Source organism: Pundamilia nyererei, unplaced genomic scaffold, assembly GCF_000239375.1.
Source record: "Pundamilia nyererei isolate P.nyererei 1_Seehausen unplaced genomic scaffold, PunNye1.0 scaffold00020, whole genome shotgun sequence".
NCBI lineage: Eukaryota > Metazoa > Chordata > Actinopteri > Cichliformes > Cichlidae > Pundamilia > Pundamilia nyererei.
The window spans coordinates 1,271,053-1,281,006 of NW_005187421.1; positions in this window are offsets into that span (position 1 = coordinate 1,271,053).

Consider the following 9,954-nt stretch of genomic DNA (forward strand, 5'->3'; position numbering starts at 1 on the left):
TGTGTGGTAGGGTGTCTTAATGAGTAGGGTAAGTGAGGACATTAAAAAACGTTGTGATCAGTTTATCACTTGTACTCAACCATTTCCATTATCGGCACAATAAAAAGGGATCCATCAACAACTAGAAAAAGAATGCAACTGCACTCTGTCGCTCAGACTGCCTTTCGCTTAGATCGCTTTTCAGTCAATAAATTATCTGTTCTTAATATTTTGTCACACTCTGTGTTTTTGTCTTTATGGTGAGAAGGATTCTTTTTTGTCCTTGGTCTATGCTCCCAATATAATAATGCCACCAGCCCACCTTTACTGAGTTTCCTGTTACCACGAAACTCACTGAAGGCCTTCCAGGAACAATGTTGCCTTATGCTGATTTTCTCAGAAACATAAAAACGTATTCATTCACCTAATTATTCATTCACTGCTGATGTTTCCTTGTATCCACTCATATGACTTTGATGCAACTGGAAACCTTGTACCACAATAATAAGTTTAATTCTTTATTGTCATTATTGTCTCTTCATTAACAGAAATAAGAATATCACTTGTACTCACTTATAAACCAAATGGTTTATAAGAAAGAAGAAAATTCCATTGAATGAGAAGTTGAGTGGTTATTATTATTATTATTATTATTATTATTATTATTATTATTATTATTATTATTATTATCAGTAGTAGTAGTATTACTCCAACTACTGAGAAATTGACAGGCTGTGTTTGTAGGAGTTATTTATGAAGTCTTGATTGCTTCCCAGAAAGCTAAGTAATGAAGTGAAATATGTTTATTGTGGTTGGATATGTATAATGGGCTTGTGATTAGTTCAGGTAGGTCACGCTGGTGTAGCATGAGAATATTGTCAGCGATTACATGCAATAATAGTCTGCTGTATTTTATCTGGCTTACTCCCATAGAACTGGCTATCTCCCCTGATTATCTTCTTCTTTATTGCTTCTGGACTTTGTGTTTAAATTCCCAGTTGATTAAAATATTTGCTAAATACACATTTCATTTTCTGCATCAGAATGCAGAATGCTATTCACAAGGCATGATAAATGTACAGGGAGTTCTACTGTTGGTAAGGAAATATTGAGGGAATAAATTTTAAATACCTATAAGCAAAGGCTGTTAACCTTTATGAGTCAAATGGGTGCCATGAATGCAAATACCATGGTTGTAAAGAAAATGAAAACCATGCATTTTTAAAAAAAATGGAAATACTATTCCAGCAGGTACACTTTTTATTCAGAAATCCAGCTCCTCCAATAATCACAATGTAACAAGCAACCTATGGCAGTTGCACCCACAAAAAAAGATTCTTTCTCAAAGAAACCTGCTGAGTCCACCAAAAACAGTGAATGTGCGCTGACTTCACTTTTACACATTTAACACCACTCCTCACTCCAACTGAGTGACCAAAGAAGCCTTTCATGGCTGGCAGAAACAGATGGGAATGTAGCAGAAAGCCAATGTTTTGTGAAAGTAAAGCATACCTGAAGCAGAAATTATCCATACTCTGGATGGATTTTGAAATATGGCCAGAAATGGACTATTCTGACATATATACTGTGTATTTCTCATTTGAACAAGTCCAATAAAGAAATCCTGAAGGCACCCAGAAACATATTATGCTTGATTTTTGCTAAATCATGATTTCAGTCCCGCAGGCAGTACAAAGCAGAACAGAACAGTTGCAAATGTGATTTTGCCCTTGACTGTATTTAACACTTTAGTTCTAATACCACACTTCCATTTCTTGTTAAATGGCAGAGGTCCATTTGTTACTTTTTTTCTTTATCGTTTATCTTTATCAGTTTGATAACAGTGATTCAGTTGCACAACTCATATATTAAATGTTTTGTTTGCGTCTTGTTGCTTGGACTTTCACAGACCAAATTTTCATTACAAGTATTGATTCTAAACATGAGGTTTGGATACTGTAAGTTTAACTTTAAAGGTCATGTTTGCTCTCTGTGCAAATTTGAGGTCCGGGCTGAAGTCCCACATTCAAGTGACCAGAACAGGAATCTAATAATAGTAGCAATATTGACAGAGGATAGCAGTCAGAGTTTAATGAAGGTTTTATTTTTTTCTCTTTACTCTTGTGCACAGTACTGTGAAAAAGTGTCCAATCCTGATTTCGTAGTTTGATATTTGTCACAATTATACATGCTTCATATCATCAAACAAAGTTAAATATCAGACACAGAGAAGCTGAATAAATACAAAATTATTTTTAAAATTATGCTTTAATTTTAAGGGGAAAAGCTATGAAAACCTTCCTAGCCCTGCGCGAAACAGTAATTGTCCCTCTTGTTGAATCATTAATTAACTGTAATTAACCACATTTTTTGGAAAGCTGTGTTCAATTTCACTAGCCGCACCCGAGCCTGATTACTGCTTAAATAGCTCACTTAAATAGAACCTGTCTCACAAAGTAAAGTAGGCTAAAAGATCATGCCATGAGCTGAGAAACGGTCATTAATAATACTAGAACCGCCAATGGCGTCATTTTAACCTTCTGGCATTTTAAGAATCATGTAACTCTGTTCAAATAAAACCCCATCATTATCATATTTCATGATTTTTTTCAAAAGCTGAATTCTGAATTTTGCAGTGTGTCAGATCAAAATAAATAAAAAATATGTCCGCTTATACCATATAGCATGAGCTACTGAATGGAAGAGTTGCCCAGTCACCCGTCTGAATTTTACTTTATGATCTGTAAATCATTTTTTTTAACTAATAAAACCCCTAAAAAAATCATCTTAAATGCTTTTTTTTTAATAAGAAAAATTAGATGAAAATTAACAACTTAAATTTAAGAAATTACTCCTTTTGCCATTACTGCTGTTGTTGCAGGAGGGGTCAAAATTACCCCTCCTGCAGTAATAGGGAGTTTGGAACAATGGTGATTCCAGTGTTAAAAGGGTTACAAAGCTATGTATAAGGATCTGGCAGATAAATTATCCACAAATGGAGAAAACCTGGAACAGTAGTGAAACATCCCAGGAGTGTACAGGCCTTCCAAAATTACTTCAGGTGCACATTGATGACTCATCCGGGTGGTCACAAAAGAGCCCAAAATAACATTAAGACTAGGTATCCATAGTTGCTGACCAAAAATAACAGAAAGACTAATCTCACATTTTGATAAAATAAATAAATAAATAAAATAAAAAAACAATTCCTAAAACTTTTATGAAAAATAATCTGTGGACTCGTGACACAAAATGTGAAATTTTATGAAAGGTTTGAGTCCTGTTGCATTTACGCTAACACAGTATTTCATAAAAATAACATCATCACGATGGTCTGGGGCTCCTTTGCTGCTTTGGGATCTGGGCTTCTTGCCATTACTGGTAGAACCAGGAATTATGCTCTCTACTAGAAAATGTTGAAGGAGAATGGCCATCTTAACTTGAATTATGGAGTAGGATCAGAAACCCACCAGCAAGTTCACCTCTCAAAGTCTAGAATTAACTTGGACTGGGATGCTTTGGCATGGCCTTAAACAGGCTGTCCATCCCGGAAAACCCTCCAGCGTACTAAATTAAAAAAAAAAAAAAAGGCAAAGAAGAGTGGGCCAGAATTCCCCCACAGCAATATGCAAGACTCATTACCAGTTATTGCAAATGCTTGATTTTAGTTCTTGCTGCAAAGAGTGTCACAATCAGTTATTTGGTTTAGGAGGCAATTACGTTTCCACATAGGACCAGGCAGGTTTGAATAACTTATTGGCATTAATAAATTAAATCATCATTTAAGAAAGAAACTCAAATATTCCACAATGCAAGCTGAGCATTTTCTCAAGTTTGAAGTTTAGATTTAAAGTAAATGTGATATGATTTACTTGCCTCATTACTCAAAAGTGAAAGGTTGATCATCAAGCCAAGGTTTTGTCTTCTTCCCAAGTACCCCATGTTACATTTTCAACAACACCTCCAGGTTGCCACCTGCTTATATCTATTTGAAAGCACTTTGGCACTGGGAAAGATGTAACTATCCAGCAGTTGTAATTGCAGGATAGTTTTTATACTGACTGTATACCATTATTGCTAAGGAGTTTAGCAGAGTGTAGAGACAAACAAGTCATAAAAATGATTTAAAATGCTTGTGAGTCCAAGCACATGAATCCAAACGTGAATTTAATAAATACCCACGTGCGCACACACACACAAACATTCTAGCACACGTACACACATGCACATTGTACTGTTGTGTATCTAGACACAACCTTGAACACCACACTGAATTGATGAGACTGTGCAAACAAACTTCAGTCTGCTGGACTCAAATGTCAAACTGTCTCACTGGGATGCTCTTTTTAACAGACATATGTCACCCTCCAATTTGCCAATGGCCACTTCTGGCTTTTTTCTTTTCTGTTAATTGCTTTAGGCACTTGCTACCGCCATATTTCATTTTTTTCTGGGATTAGAGGAGCACAGCCCCCTAAAGATTTCCAAGCCTCCCCTTGCGAATAGAGACAAGCAGTAATACAAAACAGACACCAGGGAGTCCTTAAGTGATACATCCATAAATGTCATCAAAGGCTTTTATGAAAAATTACAGTTTTATTCACCATACTAAGACTTTACTTGCAGACTTAATGTGTAAAATTCTGAATTTTCAGCTCATTCTCTCTATGAGATTTGCTCTTGTGTTTGTGAATGACCTTGATCAGACAAATGATTTCATCCTGTTGCCACTATGCACAGTGACAAAGGACAAAGAGCACAGAAGCATGGTTGTCAAGGCAACATGGTTATAGAAGGCAAAAAGCTGATGTGTGCTTACACACACTTGCAGATACCCACTAACTCATTCTTTGTCAATAGCAGCTTTGCCTTCCTTGCGGATATTAAATGTTTAAGGACTCTGAGAGGCATTGACATTAAATAAGACAAAAAGGCCTGCATATAGCCTATGTTACAGTAAGGGAGCACAGAGGACTCATGGTCCAAGCAGTGCCAATGATTCTGCCAAACATACAAATTGTAAAATTTGTTGAACTGTATATTTTAATTGGTATAATAATAAATAAATTTTAGTAGCAATGTAATCTGTATATTTAAAACTGTATGAAAGGCTGACTTATACACACAAATACCCGTTTAGGTTACTGAGTTTCTTCAAACTAAAGAGCTATGAAGTAAACTAACAAATTTAACACAATTACCCTGCAAGACACTTTTTAAAACTTTATATTGTTATAAGACAAATGACTGTCATTCAGCAGTTTTGTTAAGTATTCTTTCTTCACATGCACTAGAATTATAATTTCCCGGCATTACCTTGCTCTGTAATGCAATGTTACAAAATAGCCGTGTATCAAAATATGTACCGAAAGTCTGTGATTCTTTCTCTTTGCCAGCTGTAGAGAAAGTGGTATGAAATATTTGTGGAAATATGAAAAAGGAAAGTATTACACGCAAAAAAAAAATCTGCCTTGTGTAAGTCGGTCAGAGTATAGCAAAGCAAAAATAAACAGCTATAATGTATTTTCGCAGTGATGTATGTATGTCATAATTTGCAAGGAAAAGCACCCAAATGCCAGACTGTGAGACAGGCAGGCAGGTTGCGAACAAGGCCAGAAAACCAAAACATCAGCAAATAACAAACCTAAAAGCATTAACTAAAGTCCAAGAGTCTCAAGTAACCATAGAAGCACTGGGAGAATACTAGTGGAGAACAAACAGATACTGTGACAAAGACTATAACAATAGCAAATACAGACTAGAACTGAAATATAATCATAACAAATACATTGTATAAGGAAAATCAAAACCCAAAGCATAAATAAACTGGATGGACCTTGTAGCTCACTGAAAAAACAAACAAACAAACAAACAAACAAACAAACAACAACAACAACAGTATTTTATCTTTGGATTTCATACATTCTGTGATTCTCTGATCCTGAAAAATGTCTTTTGTTAATACCTTGCTGGCTTAATTTTTTACAGTCAGTGGTCAAACTGATGGCTTAAGTTCAGTGTTAGATCCCAGTTGCCCCTGTACAGGTGGTCTGGACCAGCTCTCCATCCTTCGGGTCAGAGTCCCATCCATTTACTGTTTTAAGGAAGTAATAGAATGAATGTCCACAATTCTGACTTTGAATGCAGATAGATAATTTTTTATTGAAGCAAGATTTCAGCAGGGGTTAGCAAACAGCTCAATTGCAATTTAATCAATTTAATCAGTCAAATCCAAATAATCAATTTATCACACTATATTAACCCTAACTATTCTGTTGCTAAATGACTACAACCGTTGTTGAGGTGGGTCTTCTTTTAGGAGGGAAGGAAGATCATCGTGCACACTGATAGAATCCAGCTCCCCGCTGTGTTGGCCGAAGTCCAAAGGAAAGATATAGTGTAGCCCAGTACAAGGCTCCCCGTCTTCACCTTCTTGACTCCGATCCTAACTCAGCATACGATGAGTAGGCAGTTCAAAATTCACAACCCAATCAGTCGATCCCCGGTGAAGGGTTATGACTCCTCCTCTTGCTGTCCCTCGCTCGCCTTCTCACCGCGGAACTTCAGTCTCTTCTCAACCTACTCACTGACTGGGGACTAGAGGGAAAAAGCCCCTCTCTGATTTTGCCTCCCATCTTCATACACCTCTACGGATCTGTCCAGACATGTCTAGACATCTTCTGGACGGAAACACCATCTATGGACATGTCATGTTCCTCCTTTGCCCCCCCCCCCCTTTGCTCTTTGACGCACTGGCATGACTTGCAGTTTTGGTGCATTTCTTTTTCTTCCACTCCACCCAACAATGCTGCAGCTCAACTTCCCTAATAACTCTAAACAGAAATTACTTCTCCTTTTTCTCATGTCTTAAGGACCGTTTAACTCATACACACACATTATGGTTTTTTATTAATCTTTTAGCAATGCAATGCATACAAAACTCTTTTTATTTGATTTATGCTTTAACAGACACAACAACTTCCATTATTTCCATTTGTGACAAACATGCCGGAGACTCTCACATTCTTCTGATACCCCCTCCTTGAGATCGCCGGCTGCCTCACAACTCATGTAACAGATCGTTGGCCGGGACTGTCAGGGTCAGAATATCGTCATCACTTCCAAACAGTGGAATCAGTTGAGGGAACTCAGGGGATGGAGTGAGGCCTAATTCCCAGGAATCTAGGACTGTCATCTCGTCCACAGTTGGAGTATCTGTCAGGGATCCTGATGAAACAGAGTCATACTCTGAAGAATGAGTATGAAGAACTCCATCAGTTCTTCTTGCTGAGCTTCTGCTGTTTGATCAACCAATTGCTGCTCCTCTTCAGAAACAGTAGGCACTGGGCTTGTCGACCCAGCTTCCTCAGAGCTCCCGATGGCAGAATGCTGTATATCAGTCGCCGGTTCTAGCAGAGAGTGGAGTTCGACCAGTTCCTCAGAGATATCTGAATAGAACCACATCATTACCCATTCATTACCCAACTACCACTGCTATCATTGTTTTGTTTTAATGCATTTTTTAATCACAGTTTGTTGTCAATGAGGAATAAATTCTGTGTATCTGATTTAGTTTGACTGAAGGAAAGCAGTAAATACCGTGTAACCCATTAATTTGCTTCTCAGATCTTGATGTGACTATGCATTAAAATGGTTACAAGAGATGGACCTTGTATCTCACTGAAAAAAACAACAACAGTATTTTATCTTCCAGATCTTAAAGTGAGTTAGACATGTTTCAGGTCTTTGGATTTCGTACATTCTGTGATTCTCTGATTTTAACATTTTTATAACAACTGGCGTGAAAACGTTTGCAGAGGGTTAAGGCTAGGATATAATTTGTGTGAAAACACATGCAAAAAGAAGAGAAATGAAGATTGATAACATTTTATTGATGACGTCAATAGCAGGATGGTATTGTTTACGCAGAATCCCTTCAGCTGATATTGTCTACGGTAAATCTCTGCTGAAGGGATGAAAGACATTCTTGGAAAAATATTGATGAGTGATGATGATGGTGTCTAACACATTCCAATATCTGCCCTCTAGGTCTTCTACTGAAATGGAATCTAGAGGGGAAAAAAGGAATTAGATAATGTTTCTATTTCTCTTTAGCGACCCTTGCTGTATAACTTATATTTTACCATCATTTTACCCATATGTTCCATTAATTCAATCACTTGTCATTTGATTTATGAAGATTCTCAGTACACATTTTAGGTCAAGGAAAAACTGTTTGCTCCATTAGCATTTTGCCCTTATGTTCAAATGAATTTGTCACTTCAAAACAACATGGGCCTTAATTAGCCTTTTTGCAGCATGAAATTCACAACAAGCAGAATCATCATGAACTGTGTTATAAAGTTAACCCCCGTTAAATGGTTAACCACTTACAATTTTAAAGGGGGAATCCCCACAAACCCCTTTGAGCAGGCACTTTGCCAAGGCTGGGGTGTTAATATTCCCTTTCAACAGAAAGGAAACCTCAAGCAGAACCAGGCTCAGTGAATAGTCTCAGAGCACACATAATATTACACATACCACCACACTAGGGGTGGTATGTGTAATATTCACTTTATGCATTTGAATGTCATTTCAGCTCTCAAGCTGGTACCATAGTGGATTGTTGTCATTTAATATATAAGACTAGTCAGTTATAATAAACATTTATTTATATTTTATATGCACTTAGAAACATTTATGTGTTATATATGAGGCATACGTTCTCATGGAGAGTATTAAAGTAATTTCTCATTTTCTTTTTATTAACTACACAATAATGAATAAATAAAAGAGGTTTTGGATATTCAGAATTTGAGTCTGGCAGTATTTCATTTGAGTAGTGTCTCAGCTCTGACTAACTGCCTTTAATTTGCCTCTAAAAGACTGGAGTGCAGCTGTAATAAGCAGACTTAATAAACTGAGTACTATCAAAACAAAAATGCAGAAGGTAGATCACTGAGATGTTCACATAAAATGTGATTTTTGGATTTTGTATGCAATCCCACAAAATGCCAATTTCATAAAAGGCTATTTTTTCTATCTATGTCTTGTAAATCAATGATCAATTAATCATCTTAAATTTTAAGGCCTTTTTTGTGGTGAGTGAAATTTGTCAGAAATAAAATCAAACAGCATACATTGCTGTCCTGTGAAAACACATTTCTTATGTCAAGCTTCATTAATCTTCTTACTCAATCGCATCCACAGCAGTCCTTGGAAATACTTTCCACTTTCACAACTGGCCCTTGGAGGCACTCTGAGAAATGTACCAAGAGAGAGAGGAAGGTGGTTGAAAAAAATACTCTGATTGATTTTCCCATCATGACTTGAAATAGCATATTTATTGATTGCTTATAGGGAAGGGGAGGGTGAAGGGTGAAGGTCACTGAGGAATGGTGTGATGTTAGTAAGGCATTCAGGCTCTTCTCTCAGCTTTTCTAAAAAGAATAGTGCGGTGACGCTTTTGCTTCAAGGAGACAATATAAAATGTGTCAAAAACTAATTTGCATTTGTTTTTAGTAGTTCAAATTTGTTATATTTGATGGTAGAAGGGAAGGCAAGTATTTTGTGTTTTTTTACTTATTGCTTGCTGCATGTTATTACTTGTTAGGCAAAATGTTAATATTATATGAATGGTTAAAGTCAAATCTACTTTTGACCTCATTCAGCTGCAACATCAGAATCACTCTAACAGTGTAACAAAATGTTACGCTTCAGTTTTTCCTTATTTACTTTTTCCCTTGGTTGATAAAAAAAAAAGAAAACCTGCATTTCATTTAATGGCCCAGTTCTTTTTAATAATCATCATGATCAGATCTGCAATAACTATGCATATCTTTAACGTTATGTTGAGTATTTGAAACACTGAAAATCTGTGGCTTTTATGATAGTAAACTCATTTGACAGAACTGATCTGAAGATTAAAAAAAAAGTCTTTATAACAAAAGAGGAAGCCAGCAAGTTCCCATCTCT